Below are 18,174 nucleotides of genomic sequence, written 5' to 3' on the forward strand. Positions count from 1 at the left end.
ACATACTCCAAGGACCAGGAGTACGTGCTGCGGGATACAATGAAGCGAGGTTCAGCCTATGCAAAAGGTTTATGGGGAAATGCCACCGTGTAAGGCCATTTCACCATGTATTGTAAAGAAAGTACTGGAAGAATAAAATTTTGGGGCACAGATACACAAATCACGAAAAGTAGCAACACAAGTTAAAAAAGGCAAATCAAGCATTGGGGTTCAAATCTAGAGGCGTAGAATTGATACGCAAAGCAGTTATGTTAAACTTGTGTGGAGCCTAGGTTAGGCCACACTTGTAGAATTGCGCACAGTTCTGGTCTCCATATTAGAGAAAGATATAAAAGTATTGGAGAGAGGGCAAAAAAGATTCACAAGGATGATACCAGAAGTGAGAAGATATAATTATCAATAAAGGCTGAACAGGCTGGATCTCTTCTCTGCAGAAAGGAGAAAGCTGAGGGGTGACCTGATAGAGGTCTTTAAGATAATGATGTGGTTTGGTAGGGTAGACGTAGAGAAAATGTTTCCACTTGCAGGAGTCCAAAATTAGAGGTCATAAATATAAGATAGTCACGAATCAATCCAATAAGGAATTCAGGAGAAACTTCTTTACCAAAGAGTGGTAAGAATGTGGAATGTGCTACCACATTGAGTAATTGCGGCAAATAACACAGATGCATTTAAGGGGAAGCTCGATAAGCACAAGATGGAGAAAGGAAAACGATACCTTGATAGGGTTAGATGAAGTGGGGAGGGAGGGGGCTCGTGTGCAACAAAAAAGCTGGCATAAACCAGTTGGGCCGAATGGCCTGTTTCTGTGCTGGAGTTTCGATGTAACTCAATGTACTATTTTGAGGGTGATGGAAGAGCAGACGGACCGGGGGGCGTATATTCACAAATCTTTGAACGTAGCAGGGCAAGTTGATAAGGCGTTTAAGCAAGTGTATGGGATGCATGGGTCTGCAAATAGGGGCATCGAATACACAAATAGGGAAGTGATGTTAAACCTTTACAAAAGACTGGCTAGGCCTCAGCTGGACTATTGTGTACAACACTGGGCATCACACTTTAAGAAGGATGTCAAGGCCTTGGAGAGGGTACCAAGGATATTTACCAGAGTGATGCCAGGGATGAAGGACTTCATTTTTGTGGAGGGATTGGAGAAGCTGGGCTTGTTCTCCTGAGATCAGAGAAGGATAAGGGGAGACCTAATCGAGGTGTTCAAAATAATGAGGATTTTTACAGAGCAAATATGGGAAACTGTTTACTCTGGCAACTGGATTGGTAACCAGAGGACATAGGTTTAAAATAATTAACAAAACAACTAGAGGGGAAATGAGGAGAATATTCTTTCACACAGAGGGTTGTTAAGCATTGCCTGAAAGGATGGTGTCCCTTATAGAGATTGTCGTCGTGTCAGAGACTCAACATTCATATTCTAACTGGGGAACTGCAGGAACAGAGTGAAACGGGTCTGCTTGTGTCCCTGGATTCAATGTACAATGTAGAGATATCTGTAAAATTTATAAATGAATCTCCAGGAGTGAACATGGTCAATACAATTACATGAAAACTGTAAATGAAGCCGCTCATTGTTGGACCAGTCCTTTCTGAACAAAGCTTTTCACTTTATTCCTGAGAGAGGTCTCATTAAGACAAGGTTCTGAGCTTTGAGATGTTTGTGATATATCCACGACATCATTTACATCGGAGTCAAAGCTGCTGATGTAATGTGTTTGTTCAGATGACTGTAACTAATAGCAATGATCAGGGGTATAACCGTGTCAGTGGAGATTTACCCGCTGTATAAATCAGGGATCGCTGTAATGAATCCACACAGACTGCCTGCCGGAGCAACGCTTTCCAGGCCAACAGAAGTCATTGCTTCTCACAGAAATGGGATATTCACTAATGTATCAGATAGAATGTATTTATTATCCAGTACTTGCAGCCGTTGGGGTACCAGGTAAGCCATCATCTCAGCTGTTCATGGTGTAAATCGATATTAACTCTGCTGCTGTATTTGACACGATTTTTCTCCCATCGTGTATTACGCAGTGGACTGTTCTGTTCTATCAGTTGATTGACTGTCCTAAGTCTCTTTTCTTTTTGTCTTGCAGCAGCTGCATTTTATGCGTTATGATCTTGTATATCTAACCTTGTCATTGTTACTGAAATATTCTCTGTACTGAATGTTTTGGGATCAGGTGTCTGGGCTAATAGCTGATATCAGACCACCAGGAGCTGTTAACAGTTTCATGTTTTGGAACTAACCTGTCCTGGAATATTTTTTTCGGAAATGTGTTTTCAGTGATTGGTCATGAGACAGCTCAGGGTCTCAATGTTACAAGGAGGCAGTGCAATGTCCTCTCTCCAAGATAACATGGTTCAGTTTAACAGGGATTTCAATGTATTTTTTGGTTGTCACTGTTATGAAAGATTATTTCGTTGTATGTGTATCTGACGCCGCTTCAGATGTCTGATTACTGAACTGAGTTTGATGCTGATTCTATCACATCTCATTCTCTGATTAACTGTGGATGAATTCACTGTAAAATGCAATATTTTGAGGTTATGTTGTATCAGTTTGCACTTTATCTGTTGGAATCATGAGCTCTTCTATTTATCTGTAGATTACAAGTAGCAGCGGTGATGTTGGTGTTTTGTTAATTGAACAATGCCGCCATCTAACGCTGTACTTTGTAATTACAGGAGAAGGAATTTCAATTATTGTGAGGTATGTCTGGAAGAGGGGTTCAATTCTGTTTATTCCATGCATTGTAGATGAAGTGACCAGTGTAGGTGAACAGGTGGAGACTTGGATGATCTGTAGAAACGTTAAACTATTCACAGTGGCTTCACAATTTAATAAACTGACATTAAGAATAGGATCGTTGGAACACGGGGCTGGTGAAGAGAAAGCAGGCGCAGAATGTTAGGATTTACTCGGATGCGAAAAGGCGCTTTGAAAAAGAGAGTAGAGAGAGTGCGGGGAGATAGATAGGAGAGATAGAGAATGAAAACGAGATGGAGGGGGAGTCGGAACGAGAGAGAGACAGAGAGAAACAGAGAGAGCGGCAGCGTTGTGAACAATTCTTCGGAATGAACTGCTGAAACTTCCAATTCAATTATGAAGAGCAAATGAGACTTGAAGGCGTTATTAGGATGTTGTCAGATTCTGAGAGTTTTATTGTACTCTCGCCGGGTGTGTTTATTCCTATCGGGTCCACAGTCTGTTTATGTGAATATTCCTATTACTGGTTTACTGACTGAATAAATTAACATAACTGAAATGTAATTAAAGATTAAAATCAGTGATTCTTGACCGCATTGAATTATTAGGATATTGTATGCTAAAAGTTATGTGACGGCTTCATTCAATAAAGAACATGGCCAATTTAATTAGTGCATTTTAATTTAATTTTAATTCAATATGCAAAGTAAATTTATTGACCACGTTATGTAAAAAACGAGACGTTCCCTGACACCAATCACCACAGATATTAAAGGTTGAATTTATTGAATGATTTGTGTTAGTGGGACCTATAGATTAGATTTCCTCTCACACTCTGCTGCAGTCTCTCCCTGTGAATCCCAGCTCTCCTCCCACTGCATTGAATCCTCTGTCTCCTCACCCGTTGCTTCATTTCATTCGTTTTCCCAAGCCATCTGCTCCTGACTCCCCTCCAGCTCCTACATATCATTTTTCACTGGCTCCCTCACAATCTCACTCACCGGCTCCACATCCAGCTGCCTTTTCCATGCCGATTCGAAGCCTAAAACTCACCGCCGCTGATCACGGTCTTTCCCGTTTTGAGCCAGCCCCTGTCAGCTGTCTCAACCCAGAGCAACAAACCAGCAGCACTTACCCCTGTCCCCCGATCCCCGCCACCGAACCGGCCCTCGCTCACTTTCCGTTCCACCTGGAGCCCAAATCTGGAATTAACCCATTGGATTCCCGCTCGGTAAAAGCCCTTCTCCCTTCCCCACGTGCACTGCGCCCTCACTCGGCTCTTCCAGTGGATCCGGTGATCACTTTATTCACTTTCTGTATCCATCTCCCAATTCATTATTGATCATTGTGTTTTAAACCATTTCGCTGACCGAACGCGCTGCCCAGGTCAGTGAAACAGTTTCCACCGTTTGATGCAGCAACAAAGCTGGAAATTTCACCCCAGATCCTCTCAAACTGCTGCTTTGTCTCCAGGCCTGATCAATAATTTATCTGCTTCTGTTTCTTTCTCTTCCAGTTAACTTGGTGGCGATTGTGATCCTGTCCCGAGGAAAGTGCGGCCTCTCCAAATGTATCACTCGCTACCTGGTGGGAATGGCGGCGGCCGATCTCCTGGTCGTTATCACTGCTGTCATACTGACCCAAATTTTTAATATTTATTTCCCAGTTTCATTCTTGACCATTACCCCCGTGTGCCGTCTCATTCTCACCCTCAGTTACGCAGCCACAGCGGCCTCTGTCTGGTTCACAGTGGTTTTCACCTTTGATCGATTTGTGGCCATTTGTTGTCAGAAGCTGAAAACAAAATATTGCACCGAGAAAACGGCGGCTGCTGTTATCGGAGTGGTGATTGCTCTGAGCTGTTTACTAAACATTCCCTGGTACTTTGTATATGACCCGGAATATATAATGGACAATGTACCCCGGGGTTGTGTCTGGAAACTGACCCTTTTCACTTCACCCGCATGGGCAGCCTTTGACTTGTTTTATCTTCTGTTAATGCCTTGTTTCCCATTCATTCTGATCTTGCTGTTCAATGTTCTCACCGCCAGGCACATTTTAACTGCCAGTGGAGTCCGCAGGGGACTCCGGGGTCGCAGCAATGGAGAGAATCACAAGGATCCAGAGATGGAGAAGCGAAGGAAATCCATCATTTTACTCTTCAGTATATCGGGCAGTTTTATATTGTTATGGAGCACAGAAGTCTTTTATGTTATCTCTCTGTATATAACAAACGCCCAGTACTATACGGTCAGTGACATTGAGTCAGCCGGATTCATGCTTCAAATTCTCAGTTCCTGCACCAACACGTGTATTTATGCTGTGACCCAGTCTAAATTCAGAAATGAGCTGATAAACGGGGTGAAATACCCACTGAATCTAATTGTTACATTAGTTAAATCATAGAAATGTCTGAACACTTTCCTCCGATATTAAATAAAAAGTCAATTAGAGTAGATTTTCACATTTGGCGTTCCGATAAGACGGGTGGTAGCGGTTCGGGAGCCCGTTATTCACAACGCCTAATTTTACGATCCATTCACAACAAAAAGTTCACGAAAGTAACTGATAGCAATCCAATACTTCAAATAGATTCGAAAATACCAGACAGGAATTATATTTTACCCGACAAATGCGGTATTGTGACATGATACAAGATGTGATTCTAACATGAAATTGTTATTCGTCTGGAAATAATGTGATTTCAACATTAAATATTTCAATATGAAATGTTTAATCCTGAAATGAATAAAATCAAATCCTCCTTTTCGGTTGATGATTATTTCCCATCACACACACTGCCCGGTGGGATGGACTGAGGGTGAGCTGTCAGGGTCAGACAGCGTCCTGTTCATTGGGACATTTGTTTTGACCAGAACAGAGTAATAATGGACCAACACCCGGACCGTTACTAACTGGTAAAATATTAATGTAATTTCAAACTCCAGTGGGGAGTTCTGGAGATAGTTTCCTCTCTGAGCCGTTGTATAGCAATATTTAATAACTGAAGCGAGATTAATGGGACATGAGGCTGGACCTGGTTACACAGGTCTATAAGAAAACCTCCTGATGCATTTCTGATACGATCAGGAGCCGGGAGATTTCGCACGGCCGCAGCAGGCCAAGGGAAAGCTCTCCTGCTTCTCCTGGCTCAACAAATTATAAGTTAAAAAGAAACTCCTCCGTGTTCTGGACATTCAATGCCCATCGAAAGGGCGGCTCCTCCACCCATTTGTGCCCAACATTAAATGGTGTCCCACGTACGTCATAATACTCTGATTTACATATTACACGTGACCTGACCAGAATATTTCCCTCCACATGTTTTGAACCGATGCAGTTTGAATCAGTGGACCATCTTGTTGGCTTCGAAGATTGATACTCGGGCGTAGGTCCGGCCGCTCCTCTCAGGACCCTACCCGCGATGGTGGAGGCAGGAACGTCACCAATAAAGGGACTGTTAGTGAACTGACACCATTTACTAGCCTCTACCACCCCATTTCCGCCAGGCGGGGATACTTAAAATCGGCCACACCTTTCCTGACCTATGCTCTAGTATCAATCTTCGAAGCCCACAAGCTGGTCCATTGTCTCAAACGCCACCGGTTCACAACACGTGGACGGAAATTTTCACCATTGCTTGGGGCTGATCTGGGAGAGCGGATCACCCGCCTCTCATAGAAACGGCCCGATTTTAATTTCTGCTCCGTCCAAGCAGTGAAGGTGAAATTACCCCCACGTCTCTGACCCCAAGGTTCGACAGGTGTGTGAAAGCCATTCAGACAGTGTTTGCCAAACACTGACATGAATGTGGGAGATTGGATCCTTGTATTCATGTAAAAGGTGATAATCCCTCTCCACGGAGACTCATCCCCTATACCGTAGAGTCGAAGAGGAGTTCATCCCCAACAGCTCGGTAACACAGGACGCTGTGCTGTCTGGGCAGTTGTCCAAGATGCACACCGAGACAGATATTAACTGCTGCTGGAAGACCATCAACTCGGTCAAGGAGGCCCTTTGTTCCCCCAAAACCTGCTGGTCTTCCAGCCGAGGGAACGGTCCGTGGCTAAGTGTTGGCCACTGGCACATTCCAAGATCCAGTATTACATGCTGAGGTGCACACTGAAGCGAGGTGCGGCCTACACAAAGGCTTTATGGGGAAAGGCAACCGTTTAAGGCTATCCCACCTTGTATTATACAGCATGTATTACAAGATATGTACTGTGTTTTGAATTGTAATAATGGAAACGTATGATGTGTAATGTATTTGTTTTGAATCGTAATGTTTACATTGAACTGTGTGTATCCATGAATCTTACGAAATAAAGTATATTTTGAAATATTTTAAGAAAGTTCCAGTCTCACTATGTCTGTTCTTATTGGACACCAAAGAGTGGAAACAGAGCCGGATCGTAAAGATGTGGGAGGTTATACAAATAGCATCTATTGCAGGCACCAGGTGAGAAATATGGAGTATTTTCTAAATGGTGAGAAACTAGGGACTGTAGAGGAGCAAAGGGGTTTGGATGTCCAGGTACAGCAATCAATAAAACTAAATGCACAAGGATAAAAAATGAATGAAAGATCCCAATTTCGAGGCTGTCATATCCCAAGGTATCGCTATCAGGTACTCAGCCAACTCTCTAGAATTTGCTGATACAATCAGGCCCCACTGCCTCCCTCGCTGGTCCATTCCATACAGCCAGCAGCACCCTCTGCATTAAGAAAGTTCCATTCAAGCATTCTGCTCATCCTATGCCCCAGGTAGAGAAGACTAATACTGGCGGGAGGACCCAGACCATCAGCCTCATGTGAGTTTGGACATTTCTGGTTTTAATTCAGATTATTGTATTTGCAATTTTTTCATTTTTTTTGTACATTTCTATTTTTATATTTTGAACAAATTCTCCAAACCCTGTGCGCAGTGAGTGCTGACTCCGGGCCCTTTGATTGACAGCTCTCACCTCCGCCCGACTTCGTCCTGGGCTGACTCCTCCCATCACGTGACACGCGGCACCATCTCTCACATTTGCGCGCTGACATCGCGACGCGTCCGTGCATCTCCGGCCCGAGGGACGCCGCGCATGCGCCTCGTGGTCCCTGTGCCACATTCCCTCAGCAACAGGCGGGCGCCGGGAGGATGATGATGGCGGGCTCGGGTTGGCAGGTGGGCGGCCGCTGCTGTGGGCGGGGGCGAGGCCGACACAGGGAGGGTCCGCACCCTGGAGTGGACTTGACCCCGGGCCTGGGAACGGCGCAGTGAGGGCGGCCCGAGCTACAGCTCCTCTGACTCCAGGCTCGAGCGGCGTTAATGGGGCTGCGACCCCCAGGACGGAGGGACTGAGTCGCCGGGACGGTGGGACCTGTACTCCCGGATGGAGGAACTGAGAACCCCCGGACTGAGGTACTGAGACCCCCGGACAGTGGGACCACGACCCCGGAATGGAGGGACCGTGACCCCCGGGATGGAGGGACTGAGACCCCCGGGACGGAGGGACTGAGACCCCGGGACGGAGGGACCGTGACTGCCGGGACAGAGGGACTGACACCCCGGGATGGTGGTGTCTTGACCCCCGGATGGAGGGACTGAGACCCCCGGGACGGAAGGACTGAGACCCCGGAATGGAAGGACCATGACCCACGGGATAGAGGGACTGAGACACCGGGACGGTGGGACCGTGACCCCGGAATGGAGGGACAGTTACCCCCCGGGATAGAGGGACCGTGACCCCCGGGACAGAAGGGCTGTGGCTCCTGGGACGGAGGGACTGAGACCCCGCGATGGTGGGACCGTGACCTCCGGGATGGAGGGACCGCGACCCCGGGATGGAGGGACCGTGACCCCCAGGATGGAGGGACGACCGCGACCCCCGGGACGGAGGGATGGAGACCCCGGGATGGAGGGGCCATGACCCCTGGGATGGAGGGACCGAGACCTCCAGGACAGAGGGACCGAGACCCCGGGATGGAAGGACCGAGACCCCAGAATGGAGGTACCGTGACCCCCAGGACGGAGGGCCCGAGACCCCGGGATGGAGGGACGGAGACCCCGGGATGGAGGGACCGTGACCCCCAGGATGGAGGGACCGTGACCCCTGGATGGAGGGACCTTGATCCCCGGGACGGCGGGAGAGCGACCCCAGGAGCGAGGGGCCTCCACCCCGGGACGGTCGCACCGCGACTCCCGGGACAGTGGGACCGAGACCCCGCGATGGAGGTTCCGCAACCCCGAGAGGGAGGAGCCGCGACCCCGGGACGGTGGATCGCAACCCTCGGAGGGAGGTGGTCTTTGAGACCGTCCATGCTCTGTTGTGAGATCTCTGTGTGTCTCTTGTTCTGTTCGTGTGTTACTACATTGGCTCCCGGTACGGCAATGCCTCGATTTTAAAATTCTCATCTTCGTGTTCTAAAGCCTCCAAGGCCCTCAACCCCTGACTCTCTACCCTCCTCCAACCGATTTAATCTCAACAGACAACCCCATGTCACTCCACACAATCATGGATTCGACCGCACCCATATATTTCCTCCCGCAGCCAATGTACACTCGACGCTCAGTGCTCGGACACTCAGTCCTATAAAACACACAGTCAGTGCTGGGACACTCAGTCCTGTAAAACACACAGTCAGTGCTGGGACACTCAGTCCTGTAAAACACACAGTCAGTGCTGGGACACTCAGTCCTGTTACATACAGAGTCAGTGCTGGTACATTCAGTCCCGTTACATACACAGTCAGTGCTGGGATACTCAGTCCTGTTACATACAGAGTCAGTGCTGGGACATTCAGTCCCGTTACATACACAGTCAGTGCTGGGACATTCAGTCCCGTTACATACACAGTCAGTGCTGGGATACTCAGTCCTGTTATACACACAGTCAGTGCTGGGACATTCAGTCCCGTTGCATACACAGTCAGTGCTGGGACACTCAGTCCTGTTATACACACAGTCAATGCTGGGACACTCAGTCCTGTTATACACACAGTCAGTGCTGGGACACTCAGTCCTGTTATATGCGCAGTCAATGCTGGGACACTCAGTCCTATTTTACACACAGTCAATGCTGGGACACTCATTCCTGTTATACACACAGTCAATGCTGGGACACTCAGTCCTGTTATACACACTGTCAGTGCTGGGACACTCAGTCCTGTTATACACACAGTCAGTGCTGGGACACTCAGTCCTGTTATACACTGTCAGATAAATAAATAACTGCAAACAAAGAATGAAATCTCCATGACCTGATGGTTTCCACCCAGAGTATTTAAGGAAACAGCTCGGGAAATTGCAGATGCATTAGTCATAATTTCCCAAAGCTCTCTAGACTCAGGAATTGTGCCTTTGGATATGAATGTTGAAAATGTCACTCCGTTATTTCAGAAAGGAGGGAGGGAGAAACCAGAAAATTACAGACCTGTCATTTTAACGTCGATTGTGGGGAACTTACTGAAATCTATCATGAGAGAAAAAATGAGTTGGTCAAAGAGAGTCAACTTGGATTTGTGAAGGGCAGGTCATGTCTGACCAATCTATTTAAATTTTATGAGGTCACTAACAAGGTGAACAGGGGAGTGTCTATGGATGTTGTCCATATGGACTTACAGAAGGCATTTGATAAGTTTCAGCAAAAGAGATTAATAGAATAAATAAAAAGAAAGGGACCTTGTGATTCGGGTTAGAAATGGTTGGGAGGCCGGAGAAAATAGTAGGGATAAAGGGAATGTTCTTTGATTGGGGGGATATGACAAGTGGTGTCCCCAGGGATCAGTACTGGGGCCTCAGCTTTTCACCATGTTTATCAATAACTTGGATGAAGGAATAGAGAGTTATCGGTCCAAGTTTCCAGATGGCACTAAGTTATGAGGCACAGTCGGTGGTGTAGATTGGAGCAGGAAGTTCCAAAGTGACAGTTTAAGTGAATGGACAAACTGTGGCAGGTGGAGTTCAATGTGGGGAAGTGTGAGATAATTCAATTTGGATATAAAAAGGAAGCATTGGAGTATTTTCTTAAAGTGAGAGACTGGGAATGGTGGAGGAGCAAAGGGATTTGGGTGTCCATGTAAAAAAAAAACACTAAAGGCTAGTGCACAGAAACAAAAAGCAATCACAGACTAATGACCTTTATCTCCAGGGCTGGAATACAAAGGGAAGGAAGTGATGCTTCAGTTCTACAGAGCCTTGGTCAGAGCCCATCTGGAGTACTGATCCCCACCAAGGATATATTGGCCTTGGAGGGGGGACAGTGCAGATTCACCAGAATGATACTGGGGCTTGAAGGGTTCATTTATGAGGACCGGTTGCATAAATTTGGTTTGCATTCCCTTGAGTTCACAAGATTGAGGGATGATCTGATCCAGATATTTAAAATGATAAAGGGATTCGATATGGTAGAAATATAAACCATTTTCTCTGGTGGGGGAATCCAGAACAAGAGGACATAACCTTAAATTTACAGCTAGGGTGTCTAGGATTGAAATCAGGAAGCTCCTTTTCACACAAGGGTAGTGGAAATCTGCTCAGGCTGATTAAAGTGGGCCCTGTGATATAATAGAATTTTCTGTCCTGTCAGACTTGGTCATCTTGTAGATCCATCTTTTAAAAAGGTGGAGGAACTCAGTTCTAAGATGGATTCCACTCACTTCATCATAAGTTCTCAAACTGTTTCTCTTATCATCGAGATATCAAGGACTAGAAACACTGTGTTTAAAAGAAAGCTGATTTATTTGACACTTCTACAGAATACGAAACTCCAGCCCAGTTGAAGGGGGTCATTAACATCAGAAACAAACCCCCAACTGTCAGAATGAACATGGTTCAGTCCTGGATGCAGCAATAACAGCAGTAATAACAGCAGAATCCAACACCTGCAGTCACATGCGAACTCGCTGGTGACTCAGCAGGTGGGATGATCAGGTGAATCCAATCCCACACATGGAGCAGGTGAATGGCCTCTCCCCAGTGTGAGTATGTTCATGTCTCAGCAGGTCCCATGTTCTGTAAAAGCTCTTCTCAGAGTTAGAACATTTCAGGGGTCTCTTATCAATGTGAACAAGTTGATGTTCAATGAGGTGGGATGACTGATTGAACCCGCTCCCACACACAGAGCAGGTGAACGGCCTCTCCCCAGTGTGAATTCGCTGGTGTGTCAGCAGGTTGGATGACCGAGTGAATCCCTTCCCACACACGGAACAGTTGAGCGGCCTCTCCCCAGTGTGAGTACGTTGGTGTGTCAGCAGGTCACTTTTTTCTTTTAACGCTCTTCTCACAGACAGAACATTTAAAAAGTTTCTTATCAATGTGAACAAGTTGATTTTCAATGAGGTGAGATGACTGAGTGAATCCCTTCCCACACACGGAGCAGGTGAACGGCCTCTCCCCAGTGTGACTGCGTCGAGTTTCCAGCTGGGATGGGTAACTGAATCCCTTCCCACAGTCCCTACATTTCCACGGTTTCTCCATGGTGCGGGTGTCCTTGTGTCTCTCCAGGTCGGATGATCAGTTGAAGTCTCGTCCACACAGAGAACACGTGTCTGGTTTCTCCCCGCTGTGAATGGTGTGATGTGTTTTCATACTGTGTAACTGGTTAAAGCTCTTTCCACAGTCAGAGCACTGGAACACTCTCACTCGGGTTTGTGTCTCGGTGCTTTTCCAGTTACACTGATGTTTGAAATCTTTTCCCACGGACAGAACCGATGAACATTTCTCCTTCTATGTTCAAAGGCCGATGATCTTCAGGTGCTGGTGAATTGAGTGACTGTCAGATCTTGATGTCATGTTTGGTTTGAGTTTCCTGTCTGCAAATCCTCCCCTTGTAATACCCTGTAAAAGTAGACAACAAAAGTCCTCATTGTGGATACAGGATAGAAATTCAGAACAGGCAAATCTAATTTCTATGGAACATTCTTCCTGCTGATTCCCCCAGACTGTAAATCCCCGTCCCACACACTCACCCTTCTCCCTCTGCTGAAATCCAAACCCATCACACCATCTCCAACGTTTGGGTTGGTTTGGAGGCCTTGAACCTGAGTTGGGAAATACAATTGGAGAAACATGATACAATTTAGAAACAAAAGTAATTAAAATCAAATAATCAGAAACGGTTCTGTGGGCGACGCGCGCAACAGAACACTGACCCACAACCTACGACTAATGGCAGCCGGAGGGCCCACAATCCCCCGCGCCCCAGAAACCCCTCTATCTCTCTGAGGCGCTGATTTCTCCCGCCAGCGGCTTCTGTTTTGCGCCAAGTGGGAAACAAATTTTGTTTGGGCTGTGGATGAGTGTCCCTCTCTCTCTCCGCTTCAAATGCACTTCTTTCGGCTCACATTCTCTTTTACACATCTAACTGACTGGAACCATTTAAAGCTCCTCTCGACCCATCTTTTGTTTCTTTACTTGACCCATTACCACCCTCCTTCCCCTGCACCATCATCCCTATTGTCGCTTTATCACTCCTGCCCTCCACTCTATCACAGACCTTCCCTTTTGTTCTTTCCCTCCCCCCACCTTTCCCTGGCTCTCCACTTGCTGAAAAACTGTTAAAACTTTAACTTCTTCCAGTTCTGACGAAATCTTAACTCTAACCTGAAGCGTTAACTCTGTTTCTTTCTCCACAGACGCTGCCTCACTTGCTTTGCAGCATTTTCTCTTTATATTTCACATTTCCAGCATCCGCATTATTTTGTTTTTGATTGGATAAACCTCGCCCTTCTGAACCCCATCAGAGAATTATCAGCAAGAGGGGATTACAATGGCGGATGACATTACCCAGAATGCCGCGCGGGGTAGAATACAGTCTATCTCCATTCGAAGGGGCGCAATGCGCAGGCGCGGCAAGTGCCGCTGGCCGGAGAAATCAGCGCCTCGGAGAGATAGAGGGGTTTCTGGGGCGCGGGGGATTGTGGGCCCTCCGGCTGCCATTAGTCGCAGCTTGTTGGTCAGTGTTCGATTGCGCGCGTCGCCCACAGAACCGTTTCTGGAAATACAGACTGAGGAATTCAGAGCGGGTTTGCTGAACAGACACTGACCGTACAATGTAGAAATGAGTTTCTCAAACTATTTTTCTCGTGACACAGTGGAAGAAAAACACTTCCCCCAGGGACCCCAAACAATAATAACTTCAGACTGGAGTTTTCATCAAATCCCAATAAAGGTCAGTCCATGCTCGCTCTTCACTTCACTTCAAGTAATAACTAAAATTAGACATCGACGTTGCTTGAAAAACATTTCAATACAGTATAAATACAGTAAAAGAAGATCAGGTTGAGTTTCACTTCCTTAATGTGAGGGGTGGGTCTGTCAGTTGGTCATGATCTCGTTCCAATCTGGATCACAGGATGAAAGTGCTTCACGCATATCAGGTGCGCTGTTGAGTTTCTTTCTCTTGTTTTGAACCTTGTCAACGTCGAAAATCCCAGTTCGCACAGGTAGGTTGTTGTGAACGGCAGCAACAACAGAACAGTAATCATAACAGAGGATATTCTTTGAAAGTACTGATCCAAAAAGATGACAATCTGAATGACTTGTGGCGTGTTTTCAGTGTGCCATCACTGGTGAGTTGCACCGGCTCGTGTTCTTGCTCAAGCATTAAGTTTAGCTTCAATATTGATTCAGGATTTTCGAAAACAAAATGATCTTCCAACCAAAACGTTTCCTTCAAATTTTCAAATCCCTCTGCAGGGAAGTAGCGACTAAAATGGTCAGACAGAGCAGCGAGATGTCACTGTGTGACACATTTCATTTCATTCCCTTTTTCTTCATTGATGCTGTTCTCCTCAATGTGTTGTAACAGTGTGAAGCAGTAAATGAGCTCCGCTCCCATTTCTGAGCGTAACTCTTCAAAAACCCTGCAGTTCAGTGAGCTTCCTTTCAGGAAAAACCCATTCTCATTCCAAGCCATTATGGAGAGTGCAGTGCCCAGAACTGAGCACTGAACTCTAAATGATGCCTAACCAGAGCTCTGTATAACGGTGACATAACTTCCACTGCTTTTTATTCGAATTCCCTTGAGATAAAGATCAAAGTTTAATCTCCATTTTAAATTTTTTTTGTGATTTAATAATCACTTGTAGTGATTTCTGTACTTGGATCCCGAAATTTCTCTCCTCCCCCACAGTTCCTAGCTTCTTGCCATTCAGAAAATACACTGATCTATCGTTTTATGGTCCAAAGGGATGACCTCGCACTTCCCCACGTTGAACTCCATCTGCCACAGTTTCACCCATTCACTTAACCTATCAATGTCCCTTTGCAAATTTCTGCTCCCATTTACAATGTTTACTGTGCTACCTAAATTATTGCCGTCAGCACATTTGGAAATAAAGCTCTTTACATAAGAACATAAGAAATAGCAGCAGAATAGACCATATGGCCCATCGAGCCTGCTCGGCCATTCAATAAGTTCATGGCTGATCTTCGATCTCAACTCCACTTTCCCGCCCGATCCCCATATCCCTTGATTCCCCTGCAGTCCAAAAATCTATCGATCGCAGCTTTGAATATAACTCAACGACTGAGCATCCACAGCCCGCTGGGTTGTAGAGAATTCCAAAGATTCACAATCCTTTGAGTGAAGAAATGTTTCCTTATGTCGGTCCTAAATGGCCGACCCCTTATCTTGAGACTATGAGCTCCAGTTCTTGACTCTCCAGCCAGGGGAATCAGACTCTCAGCATCTACCCTGTCAAGCCGTCCAAGAATTTTATACATTTCAATGCGATCACCTCTCATTCTTCTAAACTCCACCGAATATTGGCCAATTTTACACAATATTTCCTCACACTACAATTGCAGCAAGACCTCCTTACTCTTATATTCCAACACCCTAACAATAAAGGCTAACATATCATTTCCCTGCCTCACTCTCATTAGACCCTTGACAACTCAGTATTTCCAGCATGTTTTTCCTCTTTTCCTTCTTTGGGAAAATAAATGAAGGTTGCAAACATTTTACTACAATGACACCCGATAATGTTTTGGAAACATGATCCAACCGAACTGCATCAAATTCGATTGCAAACTTAAGAGTTTCTGATGGAAATAAACTAATAAAAACACTTAACTGCGATGGCCAGGAATCGAACCCGGGTCAACTGCTTGGAAGGCAGCTATGCTCACCACTATACCACCATCGCTGAATATAATCAACAATAAAATAGTTCCCAAACATCAGATCCTGACCAGACACTGCAGGCTGTTGGATTTTGTTCTTCATTTTCACTGGTTTCTGACGGATCCTTTCTCGCTCTGTTGCAGTTCCTGTTTCCGCCCAGTAGATTGTGCCAACCCCCAATCAATGGAAATTCCACACCAGCCAGTAATTCTTCACCTTATATCGGACTGAAGAGACAGTCGATACCTGCAATACTTGAACAGCTGGAAATACATTTTACCACAGCTCACATCAGCCATTGAGTAAAGTTAAATAATTCCATTAAATCATTACAGAGACCTGACCACCAACTGGGCAGGAATGGCAGCTTAATATTCAAGTCTATAAGATCTTTAGAAAGGACAGGGAAATAGGGAAAGGAGGAGGAGCAGCAATATTACTAAAGGTCAATATTACAGCAGTTCAAAGATAGAATATCAGTGAGGGTGAGCGGGCAGTGTAAACACTCTGAGAGAGACCCATCACAAGTGCCCCCACTGTACTCCTCCAGAAGGTATAAGAAGGGCGAGTGCGGGAGGATTTCTTCATTCGTTGTGAAAGTGTTTGTGAGATTGTGGAAATGTCTGGAAGAGGAAAAACCGGCGGTAAAGCTCGGTCCAAGGCCAAGATTAGCTCATCCCGGGCCGGACTGCAGTTCCCTGTTACCCGTGTTCACAGGCTCCTGCGAAAGGGGAACTATGCTGAACGTGTGGGTGCCGGAGCCCCGGTCTATCTGGCTGCTGTGCATCGAGTATCTGACGGCTGAAATCCTCGAGCTGCCCGGCAACGCGGCCCGGGACAAACAAGAAGACCCGCATCATCCCCAGACACCTGCAGCTGGCCATCCGCAACGACGAGGAGCTCAACAAGCTGCTGGGACGGGTGACCATCGCTCAGGGTGTTGTCTGATATCCAGGCCGTGCTGCTGCCGAAGAAAACCAGCATTGTGAGCTCCAAGAGCAAGTAAACCGGCCAAGGCTTAATCTGATAACTCAAAGGACAGTACCAACCTGATTGAAATCTTTGAAGAAGGAACAGAAAGTGCAGACAAGTTTAATGCAGTAGATGTGATATATTTGGATTTTCCGAAGGCCTTCTGTAATGTACCACATTGTAGACTCATGGCTAAGTTCAGAGCAAGTGGAGTCAGGTCAGGTGACAGAATGGATAGTAAGTTGGCTACAAAACTGAAAGCCAAGAATAGAGGTTAAGGGTCGCTACTCAGACTGGCAAAAGGTGGGGAGTGGAATTCCAGTTGCTGGGACGACTGTTCTTCACAATTTACATTAACGATTTGGATTCGGGAATCGGAAGTACAATTCCAAAATTTGTGGACGACACCAAATTGGGGGATTAAGTGAATACAAAGGAAGAATGCATCAAAATGCAAGAGGACATTAATAAACTTGCAGAATGAAGAATCAGGAGGTCACACACTGCTTGGATAATAAGAGCCTAAACGGGATAGAGGAGCAAAGGGATCTAGTGGGACAGATACACAAATTACTAAAAGTAGCGACCCACGTTAATCAGGTCATAAAAAGACAAATCAAACACTGGGATTCATTTCTGGAGGGATAGAGTTGAAAAGCAAAGAAGTTATGTTAAACTTGCACAGAACCTTGTTTAGACCAGACTTGGAATACTGCGAACAGGTCTCGTCTCCATATTATAGACACCGGGGCACTGGAGAAGGTGCAAACAAGATTCACAAGGATGATACCAGAAATGAGAGGATATTCTTATCAGGAAAGGCTGCACAGACTGGGTCTCGTTTCACTAGAAAAGAGAAGGCTGAGGGTTGATCTGATCGAGATTTTGAAGATAATGACAGGGTTTGTTAGGATAGATGTAGAGAAAATGTTTCCACTTGTGGGGAGTCCAAAACTTCAGGTAATAAAAATAAAATAGTCGCTAATAAATCAAATAGGGAATTCAGGAGAAATTGCTTTACCCAGAGAGTGGTTGGAATGTGGAACTTGCAACTACGAGGAGTAGCTGAGGCAAATAACAGAGAGGCATTTAAGGGGAAGATAGATCAGCACATGAGGGAGAAAGGAATAGAAGGATATGCCGATAGGGTTAGATGAAGTAAGGAAGGAGGAGGCTCATGAGCAGCATAAACGCCGGCATAGACTAGTTGGGCCGAATGGCCTGTTTCTGTGCTGTAATTTCAATGTAACTCGATGTAAAGGCTCTTTTCAGAGCCACCCTCTGTATCTGTGAAAGGGCTGGTTACTGTGTGAAGGGAGACGCTGATATCATGCTACCAGTGTGGCTTTGAGCTGCTTTTGTCTC

At 45.9% G+C, this 18,174-nt stretch overlaps 1 non-coding gene across 1 annotated transcript; it reads right to left on the reverse strand.

Annotated features, from left to right (window-relative positions):
• Positions 1–15,787: 15,787 nt before the first annotated feature.
• On the reverse strand, positions 15,788–15,859 carry trnag-ucc (transfer RNA glycine (anticodon UCC)). Its single transcript has one exon. It is a non-coding gene; the product is annotated as a tRNA-Gly (tRNA).
• Positions 15,860–18,174: the final 2,315 nt, after the last annotated feature.

Source organism: Heptranchias perlo, unplaced genomic scaffold (genome assembly GCF_035084215.1).
Source record: "Heptranchias perlo isolate sHepPer1 unplaced genomic scaffold, sHepPer1.hap1 HAP1_SCAFFOLD_55, whole genome shotgun sequence".
NCBI lineage: Eukaryota > Metazoa > Chordata > Chondrichthyes > Hexanchiformes > Hexanchidae > Heptranchias > Heptranchias perlo.